The sequence below is a fragment of the Hetaerina americana genome, unplaced genomic scaffold (genome assembly GCF_022747635.1).
Source record: "Hetaerina americana unplaced genomic scaffold, ioHetAmer1.1.p SCAF_6, whole genome shotgun sequence".
Taxonomy (NCBI): domain Eukaryota; kingdom Metazoa; phylum Arthropoda; class Insecta; order Odonata; family Calopterygidae; genus Hetaerina; species Hetaerina americana.
The window spans coordinates 9,883,233-9,908,522 of NW_027287205.1; positions in this window are offsets into that span (position 1 = coordinate 9,883,233).

The following is a 25,290-nucleotide window of genomic DNA, read 5'->3' on the forward strand; positions in this document are numbered from 1 at the left end:
TATTTCATGTGTCTAGTTATGCCCGTATAGTTTCGGTCAGCCAAAACGATCTCTTTGAGATTGATTCTCACTACAATTGGCACTAAATTTGCAGTTCTTTTCCATAAATTCTAAACATTTTGCTGTTTTTTCTCAAAGCCGTAGAATTTAAAAGTTTCTTTTTAAGTTTCCTTACTTCCTATGGCAAGATAAACTATTCAAGAAATTGCATTTGGGGGAAGAAACAAGGTTGGAAAAAATTATATAAATATTTGTTTTGCAAAAAAAAATAATAAAAATAATGGTCTATATATAATATCATTTGATATCTATTATATATAAGCAAGCAACTGTTTGAAACCAGCCAATTTTGAATGAAAAAAGCTAACTCAAGCTATCGCGAGGGAACAAACCTGTTGTAATGATTATAAAAATCAGGAAATATATATGCTATAAACTCTAAGAATAAACAATTTTATTCATCTTCGTACATAAATATTAACAGTTTAGCTGATGAAACACACTGTTACACTTTTTATCATTTCATTTCTTTTTTAGATTAAATGGTTTTTTCTAACATGTTTTTTCGTGTAAGCGTATATTTTACATTAATTATAACAAAAAATTTCTTTAATCATATAAAATCCGGAAAATTTTCCCCCAAAATACTCTCTGATAGAACATGAGGTTTTATTGACTTGGTTGGGTCAAATGCCAGCTTAAAAATATCTAGCATTTTGTTAAAATATTTGGATTTTTTCGGTCAACTTAATTGAATTTGGAGGTAAATCAAAGTTACGGTAGTTTGTAAAAAAGTTTGATGTATTCGAATGTATGGTCAGTATGATAAATCATTCTTTTGTGAAATGAACTTTGACCTAGCTCTTTGTGCTAGAAATATCTATGCTGACAAATGAAAAGCACACCGAGAGTCGGTAGGCCGAATAGCGCGTTACGCCGACGATGAGGGCATGGGAAATCGCCAGCACGCGAAATTGGCAGCGTCGCTTCCCTAGGGTGCGCCTTCAGAAAGTTTTTTTGCAGCCTCCTCACGAAGATTCCTCGTCCATAAAACTCGAGTGGCAGACTCTCACCCCCTCCTCACCCTCCCCCCCCCCCGCCCCATCCCATCAACGTCCCATGTTCGTCCCCGAAACAGCGAGGGCTCGCACCGTGGCCTATTCTCCATCGCCAACATGACGGCGGTTAAGACAAGGGGTATAAAGGGGTTAGAGCGGCACCGAGGGCAGGGGTGAATTTCGCCCAGGAAAGGACGAAGCGCCTGGGCGCTTGAACAGGCAGCCTGAAAAGGCAGGGTCGTTGGAAGGACGGGAAAAGGGGAAAGAAAGTGGCATATCCCGATGAATCGAATCTGGCCCATTTTTCGATAAAAACCAAAGCTAATTTACATTTTTGCAGATTACTTATTTAATTTAGCACTGATGTGGGCGTTTTTTCCGATTTAATCGAAAATTACTAAGAGTTTGTCCTCCGAACCAATGTTCCAACAAATTTTCAAATTTTCTGTTCACCGCTGAATCACGGGAATTATGTCTTGGTGGAGGACAAATAAATATTTGGCGGTGATTTATTTTGGTATATTTTCCTCTCATTTACTTATATATTGAATTAGCCAATTCATTTCCTATCATTCTTCGTTTCGAAAACACATCCGAGCTGAAGACTTCCGAAAAAAATTCGCGCTTAATTGAACGCGGGATTGTTTAAAATATTTTGTCGTTAATTGTAGAAAATTCGATCATCTAATTTTCATTTTGAAAGTGGTGGATATATTTAATTTAGTCTACAATAAAACTTGATAAAAAATATAATTTTGGATGAAAATCAAGGAAAAAATTAAGACGTGAACTACAGACTATAAAGCAGAAGGATCTTGGGAATGCATTTTGTGTGAGATAAAAATCGAATATAATGATACGACACTTAATTATTACGACTTTCTAAATGAGGGAGATTCTATAGCAGAAATGAAATAGTAATTGTTTTAAAGAGTATTGATTCCATATACTATATGTTAATCAATATCAATATTTCGGTGTAATTGTCATTATACCCCTTTTCATCGGAGACCCTTTAGGACAACCTCTTCGATTTAAAGTGACTCAGGCCGGATTTTATTTTATGCTACGAGTAGCTTCCTTCTCTCTTCATAGTATCTCATAAGTGATGTGTTTCGCCTATTTTTTCCTACCTTTCCTTCCTACTTTCCTACCTTGTTTTTTTTTATTTTTGATGAATTGTTTTTCATTTCTTATATTTAACCCAAATAGATGAAATAACGATATGAATTTTTTTATGGAGTGTTTTTTCATGCTCCTTTGATGCACAATTACCGAATGTTGAACGTGTTCATTGCTGAAGTACAAGATATCCCGCTCTTAGCCATGTATGCCCGCAAAAGACTTTCTATACACACCAATTAATCAGGGTATGTAAAATATGGACTATGGTGTGATATGATCTCGTTGTTAACTCTTTTAAATTTGTTTTACAAAATATTTTATCACATTACCTAAAATGTTCTCTTTTTACTGGGTTTTGATATTTTCTTGCCATTGGAAGAATGATCAGGATCATCAATCCTATTTTGATTAATTTAATTTAATTTATCAGGATCCACTGACAATCATAATTTGCCTAAATTAATTAAGGTTTTACCCAAAGAATATTTTTTAAATAAATGTTTGATTACCTTTAATTGTTAATTGCAACTTGCATATAAAAACGGTTCTGGCAGACAATATCCCTAATTACGACCAGGAAACTTTTTTATGTTTCTTTTATTTCCTACATTTGGAATATTCCAAAATTACATTAAATCTTTTATGTACTGGTTCATTTAAAGTATCCATATTGAATTTTTTGAAGGATTATTTGTTTAGGGTTTCAGTAAACCCCTAAGCAGTATGCATATTAAGGCCATATCTTGAATGTTCCGAACCCAAAATGTTTTTGTTTCTCTCAGCTTCATAAATGATTCATTATCCATGAATGGTTTTCTAGGCTCTAACACTTAAAACATGAATCACACATAAAAGTTAGCTGTCCCATATTGATTTTTCGTCAAACATAATCATGTTGGTACCTATTATGATACAGTTCGACTAAATTAAATATAATCGTGCTTTTTATGGCTATTTCATTGTGAGCTCATGCTATCCTTTCTTTCTTGATGAACCTTGACGTAGAATCATTGTTGTAGTTTTCAAAGTTTACAATGAAACTTTGATCAATAATCATTAACACAAAATTACTACAGAATTTATCATATATTTTCGACCTCAATGTTGTGAAAATGATTTTCTCAATTTTATGAAAAACGAAACTATTGCAATATCCCAAACATGAAATCGTGAAAAGAACCAAAAAAATGGAAATATTGGTACAGTGGTAAGTTATTACACATGCGGGGATAAAAAGAAAGTACTAAATAATAAGTAGACTGAAATAAAAACAAGTTGAAATGACGATAAACACAGGGGCCTCTTCGCTGGAGGCATGGGGGTTGCAAGAGGGAGAAGGGGGCGGGGCGGGGTTTAAAACCAGTATAAGGGTGCGGGGAGTGGGCTTAGATTATCATTCTCTCCACGGAGACTCCTGAACACTCGTAAAATGTCCGCCTTATCCACATCGAAGGAAGCGAACTCCTTTCCCGCATAGTATTCCTCATCCCTCATCCCTTATTCCCATTCCCACGCACCCCCCTCCCCCCTTTTTAACACTCCCCCCTCTATAGCCTTCTCCTAAACATGGACATATTCCAGGAGTTTCCCGAATGCAGCAGTGGAGTGTGGTAAAAGGAGGGCCGTGTCTTCTACCACCCTCCTCTTATTCTATTGCCTGCCTCCCCTTCCATTCCTCCGACCCGCCAAGCGCCAAGGGGTTGGTTCGGTGCTCCTCCATTCGCCCCGGGATGGCTTCGTGGTCGCACATTCTCCCACCCCTCGGTCCACTTTTTCACGCCACCCTCGCGTCTTGAAGTATATACTGATAACATATATATGGAGAGGATTACGACCTGCCGCAAAGGCCGGTAGCCCGCCCGTGGCGCTTTTTGCCGCTCGTGTTGACCGTTCCTGGCTCATTCGGTTTCCTCGGCGTTATTCGGGCAATCAGGTTTATTTTTTTTCCATTTCGTGCAACGGAGTCGAACGGATGTTTTCGATATCTTCTCCATCGTCAACCGCGGAAGTATGTGCCGATCGACCAAACGGAAAAAAACTGAATAAAAAAGGTTTCCTAGCTATTCGGTATCGATTTCCTTCCGACTGACTGGGCGGGAGTGACGTGTGAAACGACTGCCAATCACATATCGATGACCCACTCGTCCGTGAAGTTCGAAATGAAATGCTTTTCGAGAGGACGGGTCTTGACGGCCTCCGCATATTTCATCCGCAATTTTTTTTCACATTTTCCAAGAATACTCTCGATTTTTTTCCCTATTCCTTCCAGGGATTGTCTCGTTGGGCTGCTAATTGAAAAAACTATCTTCCTCCAACTGTTAAGGATTTACGCAGAACGATATGTCAAATCGGATTGACTTAGATTCGTTAGAATTAATTGCAGGCATTCAAAACTGAATGGCTTTCTCTCGAATACTCTGGGTCTCTGACTGAATATGAGATAATATTTTGAGATCAAAGAATTACCGATTAATTGATATGCTTCTTTTGCATGGATATTTTAGAAAATAGACATTGTAGTCATTGCCCATCACGTCATCTAAATGTTTTAAGTATTATTGTAAGAATGGTGCAGCTGTAATACCTGTACATAATTTTTCTTCGTGCTAACGTCAACATCTTATTTTTTTTGAATTTCATAACGTCATTATTTGATTCATGAAATTATTATTCTGCAGTCGTGGTCACTACTTTTAATCGTTCACTTCTACTAAATGCTAGAATTCACCTATTCCATCATAAATTAAAACTACCTTATATCCTTTGCTGTTTTATAGGCATTCCTTTCACTCATTGTGGAATTTATTCATAATTTTTTTCAGTATTTAAAATTAAATTAATTTTTTTATTCACCCTACAATGTAAGGCAAATCTATTATTTGTAATTCTTTTTCATCTCTTCATACGACCGTTTGTGGGTTACTTCTATCCAAAAATAGGATTCATATATATTTTCATTACCTACACTCATATCTTGTATATATTTTTGTTAATATACTCGTGTTTAGCCTTACGATTTGCTGTCTGAGTGACCTTTTCTTTTTAGAAGATCATTATTTGGTTCCGCGAAACTCGTGTTCCATTTTCTATTTCCGTTTTGGATCATTCTCATTTAAGTAAATAAAACAATTCATGTTAGTATTTTAAAGAATTTTTTGAAAATGTCCTTAGTCACAACTGTACTTTTTTATGCAACAATAATACCATATAAAGCATTGTTAATGATACTTGGTCGGTGGATATGGACCAAGTAAAGAAATATCAGATTGCCTCAATAATATGCAAAGCTGATGACCTCGATGCTGTACAAAATATTTATCAGTTGTTTAATGCTAAACGACGCTGTTTTGACACTTGGCAATTAAAGTAATACTTTAAAAAGTACGTATTGATGATCTCTTGACGTAGGAGCAATTCATTGACGAACGCCTTTTGCATCGGGAACACCGAAATAGATTGCATAGAATATATTAAATACCTAGGCGTTATCCCAACACAGAGTCCCTTGTGGGTGAAATACATACAGTAATATGTGGACAAACTAACAAGTCATTATGATTAGAAGAGTACTTGGTAAACGTGATGAAAAGGTCATACAGAAATGTTATCTTTCTCTGGATTCTCACGAAATTGGATTGATTGCCGATTTGGATCGCGTGCAGAGTACAGGAGCTAGATTTTTAAAACGTTGTAATGATGAACTTGGTAGCGCATTCAAAAGATTAGAGGATCTAAGTTGGGAATCAATCACGGAGGGAAGGATAAATTACAGATTGAAACTCATGCATTAATTCAAATGAATTCTCTTTAGCACTTAAACTGACAATATATTATTACCCCCATCTTACCACGCTAGGAGAGATAATGTCAGTAAAATTAGAGATATTAAGTGTAGAACGGATAGATTTTTAATGTCAGTTTTTTCACTGACGTTTTTTAGAGGATCAGAAAAACATTGTCCCACCACGGTTGGGTTATAGTCAAAGTTAGTCTGGTGTATACTCACCCCCTGCCTCACACCCTAGCGGTGGCTTGCATGGAACTAGATTATCTATATATCAGATATAATATCTAACAATAGTATGCCTAAATAAATTATAATTCTGCAAGAAGTGGACGAGGAAAGAAGCTGACGATTGCTTGGGCTCAAGGAATAGAGTTGAAATAAGCTTTAAGCTACTTCTTAAGTAACAGGAAATCCAAAGAAACTGCGGGAGATGCCGCAACAGTAACTTTTAACGGACAATGCCTGTGACATTGTATGTACGGTATTTCGTCACAATATCTTGTTCCTTTAAAAGCCCCAAAATTTCAGAGTTTAAGAGGACGCCTCGGTAGCTTAAGTGGCAAAAGCACTCGACCGGATATTGAGGGATCTGGGTTCGAATCCCAGTCAAGGCGAATGATTTTTACACTCTGAAATTGTTGCATTGTAACAGGAAATCGTTTGGAAGGGACTCGATCAATATTGAAAGATTTAGGCTCAGATAAATAAGGTGTTTCCCAAAGAAATTGTGGACCATATGACCAAAATTGATACATTTAGAATCAAGGAGGAAGAGTTTGATGGCAATATTGAGACCTTTGCTATTCTCCAGACCAGATACATTGGTCATTTGAAAATTATATTTCAAAATGTCGGAAAAAATTGAAATAATTCAAGAAGTTCTCTCGGGTTTCCCACCGGGTCAGGTTGCAGTACACCGACGTTTCGAAGGCTGACTCTGCCATTGTCTTCAGGGTGAAGTGAGGGTGAAGGCGATGGCAGAGTCAGCCTTCGAAACGTCGGTGTACTGCAACCTGACCCGGTGGGAAACCCGAGAGAACTTCTTGAATACCATACGCCGGGAAAACCTGAGATCCTTCAATTGAAATAATCTTCTCGGTGCCTAATGCTATAGAAAGAAAAAACGAAAGATGAAGATGCCCGCCGAAGAGTATAAGAGAAGTAAATATGCAGAATGAGGAGAAAAGAAGAATAATGGGGATCGAGATGGAGCGGTGGCTAATGTAATTGCTTCCCACCCAGAGGGCCCGGGTTCAAATCCCGGCGGAGTCGAATATTTTTCAGCGGTATCTCAATCCTTACTTGAGGTGCTTTGTGGAGGTCACTTTGAGTGAGTGACGCCGTCCGTCGGATGGGACGTTAAGCTACGGACCCCTTGGCGCCTTTAGTAAAGAGCAAGCTAATGCCGACACCGGGTTTCTCTCCACCCTTCATCCTTTTCTGTCCATCCCCTATGGCGCAAATGACCTCAGCTGTCGGTCGCCTCCCATAAACACTACTACTGCTACATTTTTCCTGTATCCTCATGACTTCCTACAACAATCCCCTCTCCCCACCAAATACCTGAAAAAATACTACTAAGAAAAATAAAAAGGATTGAGACACAATGGATTTCTAAATCCGATGAGTAACCAGTAGGAAACTTACGTTTATGGGGCTAAAGCTACCATCTTGGTGTCTGAACGTCCCCACTCTCAGTAGGCATCCTACTGTGGTATTATGCGGACTGTGGTTCTTCGACCATTCTCACTGCGAATTGTTACAATGCACGCTGTAATAGAAAATCCTGCTAAATCCATGATTAGGCTTTTACTAGCAAAAAATAACAAGCCAGTTGAAATTCACAGGCAATCTTATGAAGTGCATGGTGGCAGAATAATGAGTAAAGGCGATGTGACGCAAAGGGGTATTTAGTTTAAAAATGGCAGCAACAATGTTCACGACAAGGACCACAGTGGTCACCTTTGCCTTGTAACATACGTATTAACTTGCGGTGAAAATCAACGAAAAATTCATGAAAATGACCGAATTACGATTACGAATCTCTTGCTAGACATGACTTGCTACAAAGTGCTTTGACAGCGAGCCAGATGTCAACATGATAAATTTGTCAATTTGAATGAAAGCTATGTGGAAAATAGTTTAAGAGTCTGTCCTCAATGTATGAAATAAAACTTTGTTTGGTCGCTAGGATCATATTTTATTTCAAAACTAAAGTTACTTTTTGAACAACTTTCGCATATTAGTCGGGAAAACAGAGGGGGTCACCATGATCATGACCGAGGGGATTCCTATTTGTGAGAAATGCTAGACGAAAGATCTTCATGGACCAGCAAGGTATTTTGCATGGCAATAGAGAGAGTGAATGTTAGCAGTCTACCCATTTCCAGGTTGAAATATTTAAGGCAACGCTGAGGTTGATATCAGAGGGAATGAACCATGGGCCATATCAAAGGTATGTTCAATGTGATGCTCTCTTCTCAAGCCCAACAACCAATGAGAGAAGCACGCCGCCTAGGGAGGTGGGAATCCGTTTCCAAGTAATGCCTTCCCAGCATTCACGTTCCCTCTCGGCATTCGGGAGATCCCCGAAAACTGCCCAACAGCTCCCTCCTCCCCCAGACGTCCGCATTCGTCTCCACTCGGGCGGTTAAAAGTGAATCCCGTACATACGTGCCCTGAATCTTCAGACTGTGATCCCCATATTGCCTTTTCCTGCTTCCCCCCGCATCAACCCTTTCCCTCTTGCCCCCCTCCAGATGAGAGAGGAAGCGATTGAATGATTTGGTTCAACGGCCGAAGGGAAAGTCAGTCATTCGTGTGTTGGGGTGGCAAGGGGGAGGGGACGGACCTCGGGGGTGGATCCGGGGAGTATTGGCGGAGGAAGTGGCGGGTCGCGATGTAGTATATTTACCTGCTTCGCACCCCCTGTCCGCCCCACCGATCCCCCGTCTTCGTGATGGGGGGATCGTGGGAGGGTCGAACGAGGGGACATATTCGATTTTGAATGCCCTGCCCATGACACGTGATCACGTGAGCTTGATTGATCCCCCGGATGACTATTTCATGAGATGAGATTGAAGTGTTGGTTTTTGATATGTTTTTTTTCTGGGAATCACAAGTGAAATCCATCATAACATGAAGCCTTGGGTCTTCTTGGTCTCTTTACTCAACCGCCACTCTGGGCGCTCGTCCACCCCTCAGGCATCCTCCCCTCTCCAAGACACCAAAGCGATTTCGCCGCTAAAAGCCCCCCCCCCCGTCCCGATCCTCCTTCCTCGTTTCATTTTCATGCCCATAAAGTCATCATCCAGTCCATAAAGGAGAGTGACAATTGTTTGGAGAGTAACAGTGCCATAACTCATACTTTTCATAATACCCATTACTCAATATTGATAGGTTTCCCGAAGTTCTTTAAAATTAGAAGGCAAATGAGTGGACTTCGGGAACACTTCTCCTAAGAATGAAACAATACTGCTATCATTTTATTTGGCTCGTTTCAATTTCTACCACGGACCATATTGTCTCTCAGACATGCCAATTGTCTTCCTTACTCAGTCATAATTTTTACTCTCATTACAAAAGATGATTTCAGTGGCTTACCGTGATATCCGTAATGCTTAGGACAGAGCAGCATTAATAGGAACAAAGCATGTATAGCATTACCAGATGACCTGAATTCTATACAACGTTGGTGTGACACTTGGCCATTAGGACTAAAATTAAAATAGAGCATAGAGACGAGTTTTTGGAAAAGCGCAATTCCCATTCGAGCATCTACTCCACCGGGAACACCGAAATGGAATGTGTACACTACCCATTAAATACCTAGGCGTTACCCTCACTTACGAGTACGACCTCATTTTTGTTAGATGATTACAGAGTGAATGTGATGAAAAGGTCAAAGAGAAATGTTATCTTTTGTTGGTTAGGCCTCATTTAGAATGTACTGAATAAAGTATATGAGATCCTCACGAAATTGGATCAATTGCCGAATAGGATCGCGTGCAGAGTAGAGGAGCTAGATTTGTTGAACGTTGCTTTAATAAGTTAAGTAACTTATCCAAGATATTATGGCAGTTAGTCTGGGAGTGATCAATGGAGCGAAGGCATACAGGGTACTTTAATATCTATATAAAAATATCTATATAAAATATCTAGTTACAACATATTTATTTAAACAAATTCACGTCATGATACCTCGAATCACGTTGTCTGTCATCATTGAGTTTCCCCCGACAACTTCCTGAATTTGGTTGCCATAAGTTCACATGTTAAAATGCATATTGAAGTAGGAGGATAGACGTAGACTGGAGGCTTTTGAAATGTGGGTGAGGAGAAGAATGGAGAAGATGAAATGGACAGAGAAGAAAACAAACGAGGAAGTACTTGGTATGGTGGGCGAAGAGAGGGGTTTGTTGGGAGCAATCCTATGGAGGCAGGAAAAGTGGCTGAAGGGGGTATTGACCGGCAACGGGATGTTGAAGACTGTGATAGAGGGGAGAATGTTGGGCAAACAAGGAAAGGGAAGGAACAGGATAGGGATGTTGGACGGGATGAAGGGAGGAAGAAAGTACTTAGAGCTGAAGAGGGACCTGATGTAGAGTAGGATGTTGTGTTTTGCTAGGGGCCTTAAATTATTAATTATTATTTAATTAGTAATTAGGTCCATCCAAAAACCTACCTTAACCGGTAGATTACCTAATAATAATAATAATAATAATAATAGTTTTTTCAAAGACTTTCGCCCTTTTTTCGTAAATATTTGAGGACAATTTTTTCAGAAACAAGAAATATAAATTTCCATCTCCAATTTTTCGCTTAGAGTTCCATGAAACACTGATGTATAATATTTCATCAAAAAAATCCATTTTACGGCCTTTATTCTTTACGACGAAGGATTTTTTTCTCAAAGTTATGAAACTATTATTCACATTTCTTCCAAAACTACCTCAAAACGTACTGAGGAATCGTCCCAATCTTAAAGATTGAGGTTGGTATTCGTAAAAACACTCATCATTGGTCGTTCAATCCTAAGATTGGTTGACTGCAGCCCTCCATTCTACCCTATCTACCCTTTTAGCAAAAACATTTGTTAGATAGTTACCACATGAAATCTTGGCAAGAGGTCTCTGATTTTGGCTGAAAAGTACGTCTGCCTGGACATTTTAACTGATAAATAAAATATGAAACGAGAAAAATAGAGTTCATATCGAGTGTTCATTTAGTTATGGGAGCAAAAGTTTACGTGCGAGGGTATACTATTCGGTGTACCAATCGTCGTAACCCCTTGAGTTTATCATTCCTCCACTTATGGTTCCATAGACACACCTCAGAGAGGGCTAGCGGGTGTCCATCCGTGATATTGGGGGGGGGGCTCCGCCAGAAGACTTCCCACCCTCCCTCCCGAGCCCTTGCGTTCCCCAGAGTGATAGTGGCGAGCCATCGTCCCAACGCCTGAGCGCTACGAGATGTCGCGAGGCGCAAAGGTTGTTTGCGCCTCGCGAGATCTCGTCATCCGAGACCGCAAAGAGTGGTCCCGCAAGTAACCGGAGGAGAGTTGCTGCGCGTGTCGTCGCCAAGTCAACACGTGCCCTATCTCCCAGCCCCCGGCGATCCACCGTGAATGCAGGGGTCGTGCATTGTTGCCCCTTCATCTCCGACCTCGTTCGTCTTTCGTAACAAACGGGCGCCATTCAGGCTTGAATAAGTGGACAGACATTGTACTAATCCGTAATAGTTCAGCGATTGCGGTGGATTCACAATTTTGTATAATATAGCCCACTAACTGTTCTCAATTTAAGTGGATCTTTGCTGATTTCCTGAAGCACAAGTCAAGGAAATGAATGGATGCATTGGCACTTCGCGAAACATCGTAATTTTATTTTGTGCATTAACTTCTCTTATCTTTGAAATATTACTTTAGACATTTATTTTAGTGCCTCAGAATGTATAGAACCTAGAATGGGACAACCGGTTTATCCTGCAATTTTACCCAGACATCTCATTAACCTATTCTACTCATATTAAATTATTATTCCTGTACTTTATCGAGAAGTATTTTTCCTTAATCTGCAAATAATTTACCTATGGTCTGAAGTAGTTCTAAAATCAATATTAAATACTTCACGAGTAAAACATTTATATAGAAGTTTGCACAAGTAATAAATAATGCACAAATTACTCTAATTAAGTTAATTTAATTCTGTTTGAGCCATTGGCAAAAATCTTAACAGCTTTGTGAAATCGCCAGAGTGTTTGTTGTTTGATTACTCCAGCTAAAGGCGACAGTAAATTTGATTATCAGAAAATAAATTATGAGAAAAAGGAGGATAAAAAGTAACTGTGAGGAAGAATTCCTTTCCACCTTTCAAAGATGACGCACAACGAAAGTTATTTTTGCCCATGTCATCGCGAATTTACTTTCTTGGTCTTCCTGCAAGAATTGGTAAGATGATGTTTGATAAAGCCTGCCACGGTGAAGGGTCTTAAGAGAAAGAGAGAGTTAAAATGATTAAAGGTGTTAAATTTCAAAATATCCCATTTTAACGGTTTTGAAATAATTGAATTTTTTTGTTTGTTGCCCAGTAACGTGTAAGAATGCTTTGCACTCTGGTTTTCTGAATATTGACTCTTCTGCTGAATTCCTGATGCATAGAGGTAAAACAGAATTGAAAATATGCCTCAATTTTTGCACATTTTCCTCGCATTGCGTTGTCAATGGATTTCCAGGGCATTTCCATCGTCAGCCTGCTCTTTACCCTCCCCGAAAATCCTATGCAAGCTGAAAACCATATTTGGGACAATTCTCCATCTCCATAAGCATTCTTAATCATGGTCAAGTTCCCTGAACCCAATTTTCGAAATATAGTTCACAATCTGATCGCAAATAATTGTTCCATGGAGAGTGGCATCGTGAATTCGTGACGTGACCTTCGAACAGGAGTGCAGCTATCAGCAATCCATGGGCTGCAAATGCCCACAGTTAACAAATGACGTGGGTTGCGTTGCTTTCCCAAATTCAACCATTAACTCTCCCATCGCTTCACTCCAGCCATCTGCATCGGTGGCAAAACATCATTCTAATTATTTTTTGGAGAGTACCTGCATGTTATTTTGCTTGGCAGTTGATTGCATGCATAAATTATTTCATTAATTAAGAAAGGATGAATAAGGAGTTAATTGATTTTTTTACCCTCATGTATGCTGGGAAAAAATAATAGTTTATACAAAACAAAACAACAGAAAATATAAAGGAATTTGGAAAAATGGAAAACTTTTGGACAAAACGGAGGGAGTCAGAAAGTTAACGAATTTGAAGAAAAGCTTACTTGGATACCGCGTCGTGTTGCGTTCGGCGGGACTTGGAAATGTGGCTTTGGTTATTTATTTTACGCAAATCAACAACCCAAATTAATGGGCAAACTATCTTAGCATTACATAATAATGAGAATAACCTCTCCCGTTGCCTAAATAAAGTGTTTGAGAAAATAATAAGCCCGAAGAAGTCACTTTGCAAATTTTAGTTTAATTTGATAGTTTAGAATGAAGAAGTGCTCATGGATTATACTTAGCATGCCATATCGATAAAGCGATCCATGAGAATGCTGGAATTGAAATCATTCTTCTCGTCCGGAAACCTCCATGGAAAAAAGGTTGATTTAAAAAGTGTTCATGCGAGCAACGAAATGTCTTACGGGTAACACACACAGATTATAATGTTCACCGGATTTTTATGTCCATGTGACGTAAAAATTGAGTATCGTGTTGCCCATTTGAGTGCTTAAATTTTTAATTTTTTCCTGCCACTTTATCTCATCTTTTTCATGTAATGATCGCATCGTAATTTGTCACACTGGAAGACATGAATTTTGGAGAGACTGGAAAGTGAATTCATTGCGTCCCTTGGAATCCTTTTCGAAGGGCTTCATTCCTAGTAAAGTCGTTTCGAAAGAGTGTTGTGCGGGTGTGGTCGTATGAACAAAAGGGTCGGGGTGTAGGACGGGGGAGGGATAGGATACCCTGCCCCGTGCGACGTGGGTGGAATTTACGCCTTCCCACCTCTTCGAAGAATAGATTGAAAGAGAGGAGCGAAAAGAGGAAACTCGGAAAGGATAGCCATCGCTTGGGGAACGGAGAAGAGTCCAGAATCCCAAACCACACATCTCTGGCAAAGAAAGGAAAACATTAATAGGAATAAGACTGAATTTTATCTTCTTTCTTCAAAGATGATATAAGGTTTCAATATTCAAGATGGACCTTTTTACTAACACCAGCGAAAACATTTAATGTTTATAAAATAATGTTTACATAAACATCATATTTGAAAATTGTTTTATATTAATTAAAAATAAATGATCAAATTCATCAGAACGGTGTAATCTTAAAAACATCCAGAGAATGTACCGCTAATTACTGATGCGATTAACGCTCGGAGATTAGAGGATATAAAATATTCGCATCTTTGCAGTTAAGCCGAGCCTGTAAACGCAATATTTTGTAAAAAGTAGTCTTAATAGTTATGCTTTATTTCCTCTTCTCGTTGACTAAATATGCTTCCATACCTTCAATTACATTCCAGACTAATGTCATCTCATTAACCTTAAACCTCCCTGCATATCTCAGTTGCATTTAAGACGCCTATGAGGACATAAATCAAAACCTTATAGAATAGCCTTATTTCATTATTACTGTAAAAAACAAAGTTATCACTAAGGAAAAAGTAAATGAAATATTGCTGAGTGAATTGGAAATTAGGTGTGAGGGATATTGGATGAGAGTCAATATTAATAAAACAAAGGATATGCGATTTTCTACAAACAAAAATGCTAAGCTAAACATTAAAATATGGGGGCAAAAACTAGAGCAGGTAGAACAGTTTACATATCTAGGTAGTGTTTTGGATCAACACGGTCAAAGTAGTAGGGACATAAGGAGAAAAAATGCGCTAGGCAAAGAGACTTTCACAAGGAGGAGGGAGTTGATGACAGGGACGTTGAGTAAGGGCATAGAGAAAAGACTCGTAAAAACATTGATATGGAGCGTAGCTATGTACGGTGCGGAAACGTGGTCATTGAAGCAGGAGGATAGACGTAGATTGGAGGCTTTTGAAATGTGGGTGTGGAGAAGAATGGAGAAGGTGAAATGGACAGAGAAGAAAACAAATGAGGAAGTAGTACTTGGTATGGCGGGCGAAGAGAGGGGATTGTTGAGGGAAATCCTATGGAGGCAGGAAAAGTGGATGAAGGGGGTATTGACCGGCAGTGGGATGTTGAAGACTGTGATTGAGGGGAGAATGTTAGACAGACGAGGAAGGGAAGAAATAGGATAGGGATGTAGGACAGGATGAAGGGAGAAAGGAAGTACTTAGAGATGAAGAGGGACCTGTTGTAAAGTATGTTGCTGAATTGTGTTTTGTTAGGAGTCACAAAATATTTATTTCGTAGTCGTACCCATCGAAATATCTACCTTAACCGGTAGATTACCTTATTCATTGTTTTCTTGATTATTTAGGATTTAACGACATAATTTTCCTACCACCATGGGGAATAATTAGCCTTTTTATAATACTTATAAATTCTCTAATGTTACAAGTAATCAAACAGATTTAGATTTATCAGAGTCTTTACATTGCTCGCGATAATAAGAAAGTGATAAAAATCCTAAATTTCTTTTAAAATTCAAACGAACCTTTTGATTCATAAATTTTAACCATGTTGATTATAAATTTTACAATAAAACGGACTAAAGTATATTATAAGCAATCTTGAGGGCTTAGTGTTCAAGGTTCTTTATGCACGTGGTCCCCAGAAAGCTACCGCTATTGTGTGTGGCAAGGGGTGTTTCCACACTAGACAACTTTAGACGCTATATACTCCCCCCCCCTTTGCACCGTCGAAAAACATTATTTTGATCTCTGATCGTTTTTGGGAGACATTGCACCTTAAATCTAGCTTTTCTAGACATAATCTTAAATTTTCTAAACTAAAAATAATTTTTTTGACTTTCTCAAGAGCTTCTCGACTATGTGTTAGCCACCCTACTGCCCTGGCGTTGCCTCACCAGACTTCCTCCTCGTCTACTGCCTCAAACTCGTGCTGATAGGACGTCACAACGGCTCACTATGAGTGTTACAACAGGCCGTGACGAGGAAGCTTAGCAGCATTCCGGGTTCCGCCTTCCATAAGGCGTACTGGGCGTGGAAAACTCGTTGGCAGCGGTGTGTGGACGCATAGGGATGCTCCTTCGAACATTTTTGAGTGAATGTATCAATAATGTATCAATGTATAATCAAATGTATCATTGTATTATTATTATTAATAAATTTATTTCAATCGACTCAGTCCTACTAGACTCTTGGGACAAGTCTTTCTCTCTATTTCTCTCTCTATTTAAATGAATGATTGAAGCCTCCATTTAATAAGCAGTGGGTAAGTGTGAGCAAATATCGCAGTTTACACCTGTTTTGTTGTTGTCGGTCCAACTGTTTTTAATGTAAACAGCGCCCTGGTGTCAAAAATCAGTCTGTGAGGTAACCAATGTCAAGCCAAGCGAACTCTAATACTTTTTGATTTATGTGTGAAGTTGAGTTATGCAATATGGTAGGAATTAAAACAAAATAGTCTTTATTTAAGTCTCCAATGTACAATTCAATTATTATTTTGTGATTACATGTCATTCAAAGGGAGTGTGTGAGCGAGTTGGCTATCGGACAGAATATTTTTTGAAGTTGTGAAAAAGGGTATGACCATAAATAAGAGTAACAGCACAGAGATTGAACATCAGCTAATGCCTTCCTTCTTCGGACATTCCCATTTGGTTTACGAAGCAGCCTCCAGGATTATTTCTTGCTGCGGCCTTTTGTAGAAGAAAAGCAAAACTTTGCGTATTTTTATTTCCCTAGTTGTAGCCACATGAAAGTTGCTTTTGAATAAAAATACTCGGCTATTGATTCAAAAAGAGATACTTTCAATTTATTATTATTTTATTACTTGAAATTATTCTTCTAAAGCTTTTTGTGACTGTAGTATATTTTGCTATACTGTTTATTAGACTCAGTTTCTTTTAAAACGTGATAACACTAAGTAAACCTAGAAGTCCATTTCTCTGTTTTTTTACCTGGTGAATACAAATATTCATTTTGTCTCAAGTTACTCGTCTTTTCGTTGACACCCTTTCAATTTTTAATGGACATAGTTTAAAAAACGACCGTTCTACCTAATCATTTCTCTTCTCATTCATAAGCGTACAATCCATTAATTTTAAGTTTGAATATTTAAATTTCCCAAAGAAATCCACTCTTTTTTTTTGGTAGTCAATCGGGTATTCATATTGAAGCTCCATGCCTCCCACTAACCAAAACTGCAACTTTATTTCAATGGTCTTCATAAGATAGACTTGCTCCCATCACCTGAGAAATAAACTGCTTACTCTGCGTAGGCATCTCAGAATGTACCGAACTTCTAAATAATGAAAGAAAGGTTTTCACGGCATTGTAAGCGTGTTAGGGTTTCAGCAGCCGACGTTTCAATATCTAACTCCGCCATTGTCCTAATGATTCCAGGTCACCATTTATGCTGTCCTCACGAACTTCCTGTGTAGTGCAGAAGCAATCAAATTTCCAAAGATACATTTTTTATATAATTTACGAAACCTGTTACATACAAAAGGACTTTTTGGAGTGGTTTTGAGGAGCATATGACAGGCTGGGTCATGTCATAACCATCTTCTAGACTCCGGTCCACCCTTGCTTTGCTGGCCTCGGGTGCCCGAGGACGCACTGATTTCGTTGAAATTTTTATCTCAACGTTTAAAAAAAATACAGAATAAGTATTCTACATTTCATTAGCGTTTTCTATGGACAGAAATAGGGTATCCGCTGATTTGAGTGTTGAATCAGTCGAAATTCTAAACCATTTCACGGGAATACGTGATAAACATACTGCGGCGTTCGGCAATGAAATTTAAATAATTTATTTTAAAGGGGAGGAAGTTCTTCCCTCTTGTTATACGCTTTGACTCGCAGAGAGATATGAGAAGAGGGTTTTGGCCTTCACATTAGAAGGTAATATTTTAACTGTAGTTAAAAATCAATTAGCCACCCACAAGTCCAAAAGGCCCTTTACATCTTCATTGTTTACATCCTTTTGAGAATCCCGTGCGTCTCATAAGCATGTAAACTCTTGATGAGCGTAAGCTAACAAACCAGGGAAGGGTGGTGACCTTCTTCAATCCTCCACATTTTAACACTCTCCGCGTTTTCTTTCTTCTATATTTTTTTCCTTTTTCTGATCCTTGTTTCCTCTTATGTACTCTGCCACTCAGTGTCTCGAATTGAAATCCCATGCCACACCTCTGGAATGGATCCCTGGATGCGTTTTCCAGTCATCTCACTAAGGGTTGCTCCACTAATCCTTGTAACTCCGACGCATACATGATAACTCTTTCGCCAATGTTGGATTGGTCTGCATTTCATTTCAATATAACCAATGGTACATGCTACGCATAAACAACGTAAAATTTGACTCTTCCTGAAAAAAACATTAATCAATCAAGTGAAGACAAATCTTCGGTTCAAAAAAGGTGACCGCATTAAATATCATAAGGGATGACGATAAAGGTCATTAATTAGGTCAATCAAGTCATAAGTTTTACCTAATAAGGAGTTGAAATTAGATAATAATTAATAAATACTCTCTGCTGTGTTTTTAAAATTTTTTTGTTAATTTGTAATAATTTTATTAAATATTTTACCCATTAACCTAGGAAATCCAAATTAACTTTTATCGTATATTTCATCCATTCTGGTCATTCATCAGTGCAGTTAGCACCATACTATATGTTTATTTAAATCATTATATTAAATTCAATAATAACATCACAACAGAAGTACCAAAAAATATTTTAAAAGTAGTGAAATGGGGGAAGATATGTTTATCATACATAAAAAATATCAATTGCCATTAAACCGGAATAAATAATTAAAATAAACAAAATGTTCACCAATGAGCATTGCATTCCCTCTGCATTCAAATATGTACCAATAATATTTGTTTTTGTTTCGGAAAAATTGCATGCTAGAAGACATTTAAACATAATATTTTGCTAAAAATAAGTATATTGAAACAATAATATTAAATAAATATCTGTTTTTTCATCCAATACCTAAAGACTCGTGGGAACACCTCAGTTTAAAAAAGTGCTTTTGGTGCAAAGAAAACCGCTAATTCAAAAGCGATCTTTGCCAGTCAATGTTCTTCAATGCAAAACAATTGGCCAATAATTAATGTGTTTAATAATTGCGTACCTTATTATAGTATATTTTCCATGAATGAGTCGCGTATATAGGAATATGATATATCTCGTTATGCTGTACATGAGCAAATTGTAATATATGCTGTATGCTAAGAATATAGGGAGGGACATGCGAATCGATAAGTGTTTTCTTTAAATGCCATATTTATGGATAAATGAGAAACTGATTCAAAGTATACTAGTATGTAAATTAAACTCAAGATTTGTCTACCACTACCATGGATATTTTTAAATCTTAACGGGTTTCCTTCATCCTCAGCGTGGGCCTCACAGTTGTAAAATGATGTTCATTTCCCACTATGGCCGTCTTGTTCGACATAACAATATTGCCCCTTGTGGCGCCTTAATGACGCCGTGGCACGAACTCTCCCACCCGCAGGCCCCGTCTTAGGACCGCTACCACCCTCCCCTCGTGGCCGCCAAAAGACCAAAGACCAAACACACCATTACCATTCCTCGGAAAGGCATCAAATGCCGCGTTGCCGTGTTGCCAGCAATAAGGAATAGGCCTGGTCTATGTCGGGGGGGAATGGAATAATTTACCACCCCTCATGGGGTGAGCGGGTTCCCATGTAAAGGGAGGTCCCTCAGGTACGGGTAGCGGTGCTATCGTAGGTTTTTGCTTCTGATGGTCGGACAAGATCTATCCCAAAATAAGTATAAATTATTTTTTCGCGGATAGACGGGCGTTTTTTCGGATTGAGCTCGAGGAAGGGGAGTCTCTGGAAAGACTGGAGACAATAGGCAGTTGGCTCCAAGCGTTTTCAAAGTGCGGATCGTTCTTTCGCGAAACCTCTATAACGTGACCTCGTTACGCTACGTTGTGAGCCGGTATTCGGAACAGCGCTACATCATCACATTTTGCGTTAAACTGAGCAAAACTGGAAGAAGACTCATGACATGCTAAGACAGCTAATGGTGATAAGACCATGGGCAGATCGAGTGTTTTTGGGTGGAAAAAGTTGTATCACGGGGATGGAGAAGAATTTGAAGACATCCTTCAACCTCAAAAAGTGACAGAAAACTTGCAAAAGTGAAGGCTTCGTTGGACAGGGGTCGCAGATTAAGTTCTGGCATGGTTTCTGGTGGACTTGGCATCCCAAAAAGTGATGTGCATTGACTTGTGACCGAAAACATGGGCATTAGAAAGGTGTGTGCGAAGTTGGTGCCGCGAGTGCTCTCGTATGAACATGAGAAAACTCGCACGCGGATCTACCAAGAGCTTCTCGACCAGGTGAGCTGCGTTTTTTTTATTTTAAACACTTAATAACCGGGTGAGTGAGGATCCAAATCCATCCTAGAGCCCAGAGGTTGCCCCACCAGACTTCTTCCTCTTCCCCCGTCTCAAATCCGTGATGAAAGGACGTCACCACGATTCAGTGGAAGCATTACAACAGCTGTGACAAGAAAGGTCAACAGGCTTCTGGGCGCTGCCTTCTAGAAGGCTTTCGAGTCGTGAAAAACCCGCTGACAGCAGCTTGTGGAAGCACAAGGGTGCCACTTCCATGATTTTGAGCGAATGTTTAAATTTTGGCTATAGTATATTTTTAATCAACACAGTCCAACTACTTTTGGAAAAATCCTTGTAAGTTACCAGGAAGTACTCATGAAAGATAAAAATCTAGAGATCATCCTTACGTTACTGGATTTTTTGTAATATATGATATCTTTATGTTTTGTCAGGAGAGTCTAAATAATGTGTTCTAGTACCGTTGGCAACAATATTTTGAATCGTCTTGATCGTACTACTTTTGGGCTTGACCTTGAGTACCAGTACGTAAATACGATACGAGTTTACAAGGCTATGAGTGTACTTGCTGCCGCATCAAATTTGTGACCTTATGGTCTTGGTATGGCAGGACGAAGAGAAGAGGCAGACGTGACTGAGGATGGTAATATTGATTTAATGGCTGAAAACAAAGCATTGGCATATGTAAATAGTATTTCTTCGAATGAATATACGAGGGTCATCCGGAAAGTAGTACCCGTTCGTGCCGCATGAAGTGCTGACGACGCGAGTAGCCGCTGGACGAGGTCAGATAGCTTCAGTGGCTTGTCTGCCTTCTCTGAGCCAAGTTGCGTGACGCTAGCATTGCCTGTGTTGTTTCTGTGATTGCTTACAATGTTTAAAAAAATTGAGAACGCCGCCAGTTGTGAAGTGAGGGCAGTGATTAAATTCCTCAATGCAAGAAACGTTCGCCCATGTGATATTCATCGCCAATTAAAGGAGGTGTATGGAGACAATGTAATGGACGAGTCGTCTGTTCGGCGGTGGTGTCGCAACTTCAACATGGGGAGGGGGAACACACACGACGATGAGCGTTCGGAGAGACCGTCTGTCATTACAGACCAACTGGTGAGCTCAGTTGACGAATTCGTGAGGAACGATCGGCGAGAGATATGTCAGCACACCTCCACCTTGTTCGATTTCCAACCGACTGCCGCCTCAGGCCTCGTCCCTCCTATATATCCATCCGGCCGCCGAATGAGCGGCCGATCTGGCATAGGGAGGAAGGACGGTCCGGGACGGACGATCGGCTGGATTTTCGGCGGTGGAGATGTACTGCCAGGTCACTGATTGTGACAGTTCCTTTATTATTGAAATATACAATGTTTTCAGGTCAGGGTTGCGAAACATAGCCCCTTTCCCTTTACATAAAGAGTAGACAACTGCTTGGTTGTCGGAATAAACATTGAGAGAACAGTTTGTATTACAATTTTGCATAACATGGGTTGCTCCCATTAAGGCAGCATATGCCTCCGCTTCCAATATTGGCATGACCTCGTCAAGTGCCCAAATTTCACAAATGTCTAGAGCCGGGGCCACCCATGCAACTTGGAAGGGAGTAGCGTCAACATATAAGTCCACAGTATATGACCAATTACTGAATGTTCGTTTCTTGTGCCATACTCCGGCCTCCCATAATTCTATGGGCGTCACAATTGATGACATCTGTGAGCATTTTCCCAATGTTTCTCGAACAATTGTTCATGAAATTGTTAAACACCATCTGCATTATGCAAAAATTTGTGCAAGATGGGTCCCTCGCAAGCTTACAGATGAGCACAAAACCAAGCGTATGGCTGCAGCACTGACGTTTTTGGGACGTTATTCTGATGAAGGAGACTCTTTCTTGACTCGCATAATTACTGGTGACGAAACATGGGTTTGTTATGCATCACCTCAGAGTAAACGACAGTCAATGGAGTGGCATCATGCTCATTCACCAAACAAACCAAAAAAATTCAAGACAGTTCTGTCCACCAGGAAACTCATGGCAACCATTTTCTGGGATCGACGAGGTGTATTGCTTATTGATTTTATGGCCCGTGGAGACACTATTAATGCCAATGCGTATTGTGAAACATTAAAGAAATTACGGCGGGCAATACAAAATCGGCGGCGAGGTCTATTGTCTACTGGTGTCATTCTCGTTCATGACAATGCCAGGCCTCATGCAGCTGGGATAACACAAAAACTTTTGCAGCAATTCAAATGGGAAACTTTCGACCATCCACCGTATAGCCCGGACTTGGCCCCTTCAGATTTTCATCTCTTTACAAAGCTTAAAGACTTTTTGGCAGGAAAAAGATTTGACAGCGATGAAGAACTTAAAGAAGGAGTGACCCTGTATCTCAATGAGCTGGCGGCGAAGGACTATGCAGCAGGAATACAGAAACTTGTCACACGTTATGACAAATGCCTTAATTTGCTTGGAGATTATGTTGAGAAGTAGTTTAAAGTATCCTCTTTCAAATAAAATTTTTTATGTTTGTTAATATTTACTTTTGTGTCTTTATTTCACGAACGGGTACTACTTTCCGGATGACTCTCGTATCATCTATTTTAGTGTTCAGACTTTACTTCGTGGAATTATTTATTATCCATACTAAAAGACTGTACTTTTCCACAGATTTCCTTTTCGACTCCTTTCAACTGATTTAATCTGTAGAAAAGTAAAAAGTATTTTTATTATGGTGAACATGCTATCATTTGGTGGAGCTCTTTAAGAAATTGCCAAACTTTGGATCTCGGCCAATATCACTTTTTCGCCAGGCAGCACTGAATGAAGAGGCTTATAGCAAATATCGAAGGAAGAGATAGAAACATGGTAGAGGAAATCTAGAGAAAATTATCGAAATTCCATTATCCCATAAGTAGATCAAAGGATACAGAATCGAACGCAATAATAAAAATTAAAGCAATAAAAAAAAAGGAATAAAGGATATAGCACACTTGAATTGGTGAATGGGAATTTTGGGAAACGAAACGAAATACAGCAGCATCAGAGATGGGGAAGTGTCGAAGGAAGGAAGATTGACAAATATGTTTAGAGAAACATGGATTTTTTTATGAAGGAGCAATTGGTATGAAGGAAGAAGTGCGTATTAAAAGAAGGAGATTATGAAATTGGTTCCTAGAAGATGGCAAATCATGGAATACTGAAAGAGCTTGTCAGAGTATGGAAGGCATCGAAAACTGAGTGTAGGGAGGTATATGTGAGGCCTTTTAATGAATGGATGGAAGGCATGGCTAATTAAAATGATTACAAAAATGGGTTATCACAATGCTACGTGTTATGGTGTTTTCCTTAGTGTAAGGCGGGAGGAGTGCCTAACACATGGATTCATCAACAAGCTATCTTTAATTATAGGATTCTGCTATAGCATTAAGTAAGTATTACTTAGTAGTAAAAAATCACCAAAATAGTTCATTTTTTTCTTTGATTAGCGTAAATTAGGAAAAACTATTCATCCGTACGTCTTATAAAACATTTCAAATCGCTGAAAGTGTATACGAGTTACCTTCCCGTTTGATCCATGCCTTTTAAAGGATTGCTTTTGATGATGCGGAGAAGTTAATTAACTTATCTTTGTGACGGATTGACCTTTCAATGGGACATCGTGAATTTCCGAGCCTTTTGGTGAATTTCCATCGCGAATTTTCGAGTCCCTTCGCCATTCCCTAAATTCCTGGAAAAGTGAGAAAAATGGTGATAATACGGGTATTGTGCGATTCTATGTCAACTACAGAAAAGGCCTCGGGTATTTCTACATTTAAAGGAATTCCTGTTTACAGAACTGGCCTCCTCCACTACTAGGAAGTTTGAATAATTCAGAACATAATTGCTTTTGAATAAATCGTTTTAATTAACAAAGGGCTTTGAAGAAATTTGAAAAAAAAGGATTTCATCTCGAAATGAAGATGCGGTACCAATGAAAAGCGCTTTTGCAAAATATTTGCTTGTGTAATGTTTTTAAAAGCTCTTTTTTCATGCCGGAGTGAATTGGTTCATTTTGCGCACTTAATTATAGTGTTTGCAATTAGCTGACTATCTCGCGAAACACGCACGGTCTATAAGTTTTAGAATATACATATTGGCTTCATTATATTTTGTTTCAACCTGTAACATAAATTCGTTTTTTTATTTTATTTTCATTACTGTGGGCTGATATCAGACTAATTACTAGAGCTCCAAATTTAAGCTTGAAACTTTATTCATGATAAATAAATATCTTCCTATTCATTTTGGTAATGAAGAACATGGACGGAATTATGTTATTTGAGAATATTTTCCCAAAAGGAGTTATATTGGTAATATTTAATAACTAATTTGAATTCACGTAAAGAATAGTAGCAGGTGATAACATGATTTTCGTTCCATTTATACTACAATAAATTAGGGCTCAATCCAAATATTTTTAACATAAGCATTTTTTTGGTTATTGCTACGTAAAGTAAATGATAACATTAATAATGCGTCATTATTTCACCTAATTAATCATGGAAGATAAAGGAAAAAGCTCGATCTATCGAGTATGCATTGAAATCAAATGATAAAAACATAATTACGACAAATCAACCTTAAATTTGCTTGAAAAATTAATTTTATTGAATTGACGTATTGCTGTTTGATTCATTTCATACATATAATTACCTCTTTGAGAAATACTCTTGCGTGGGATGCTAAGTACGTAAGGCAAGTTTCATATCAGTCATTCATT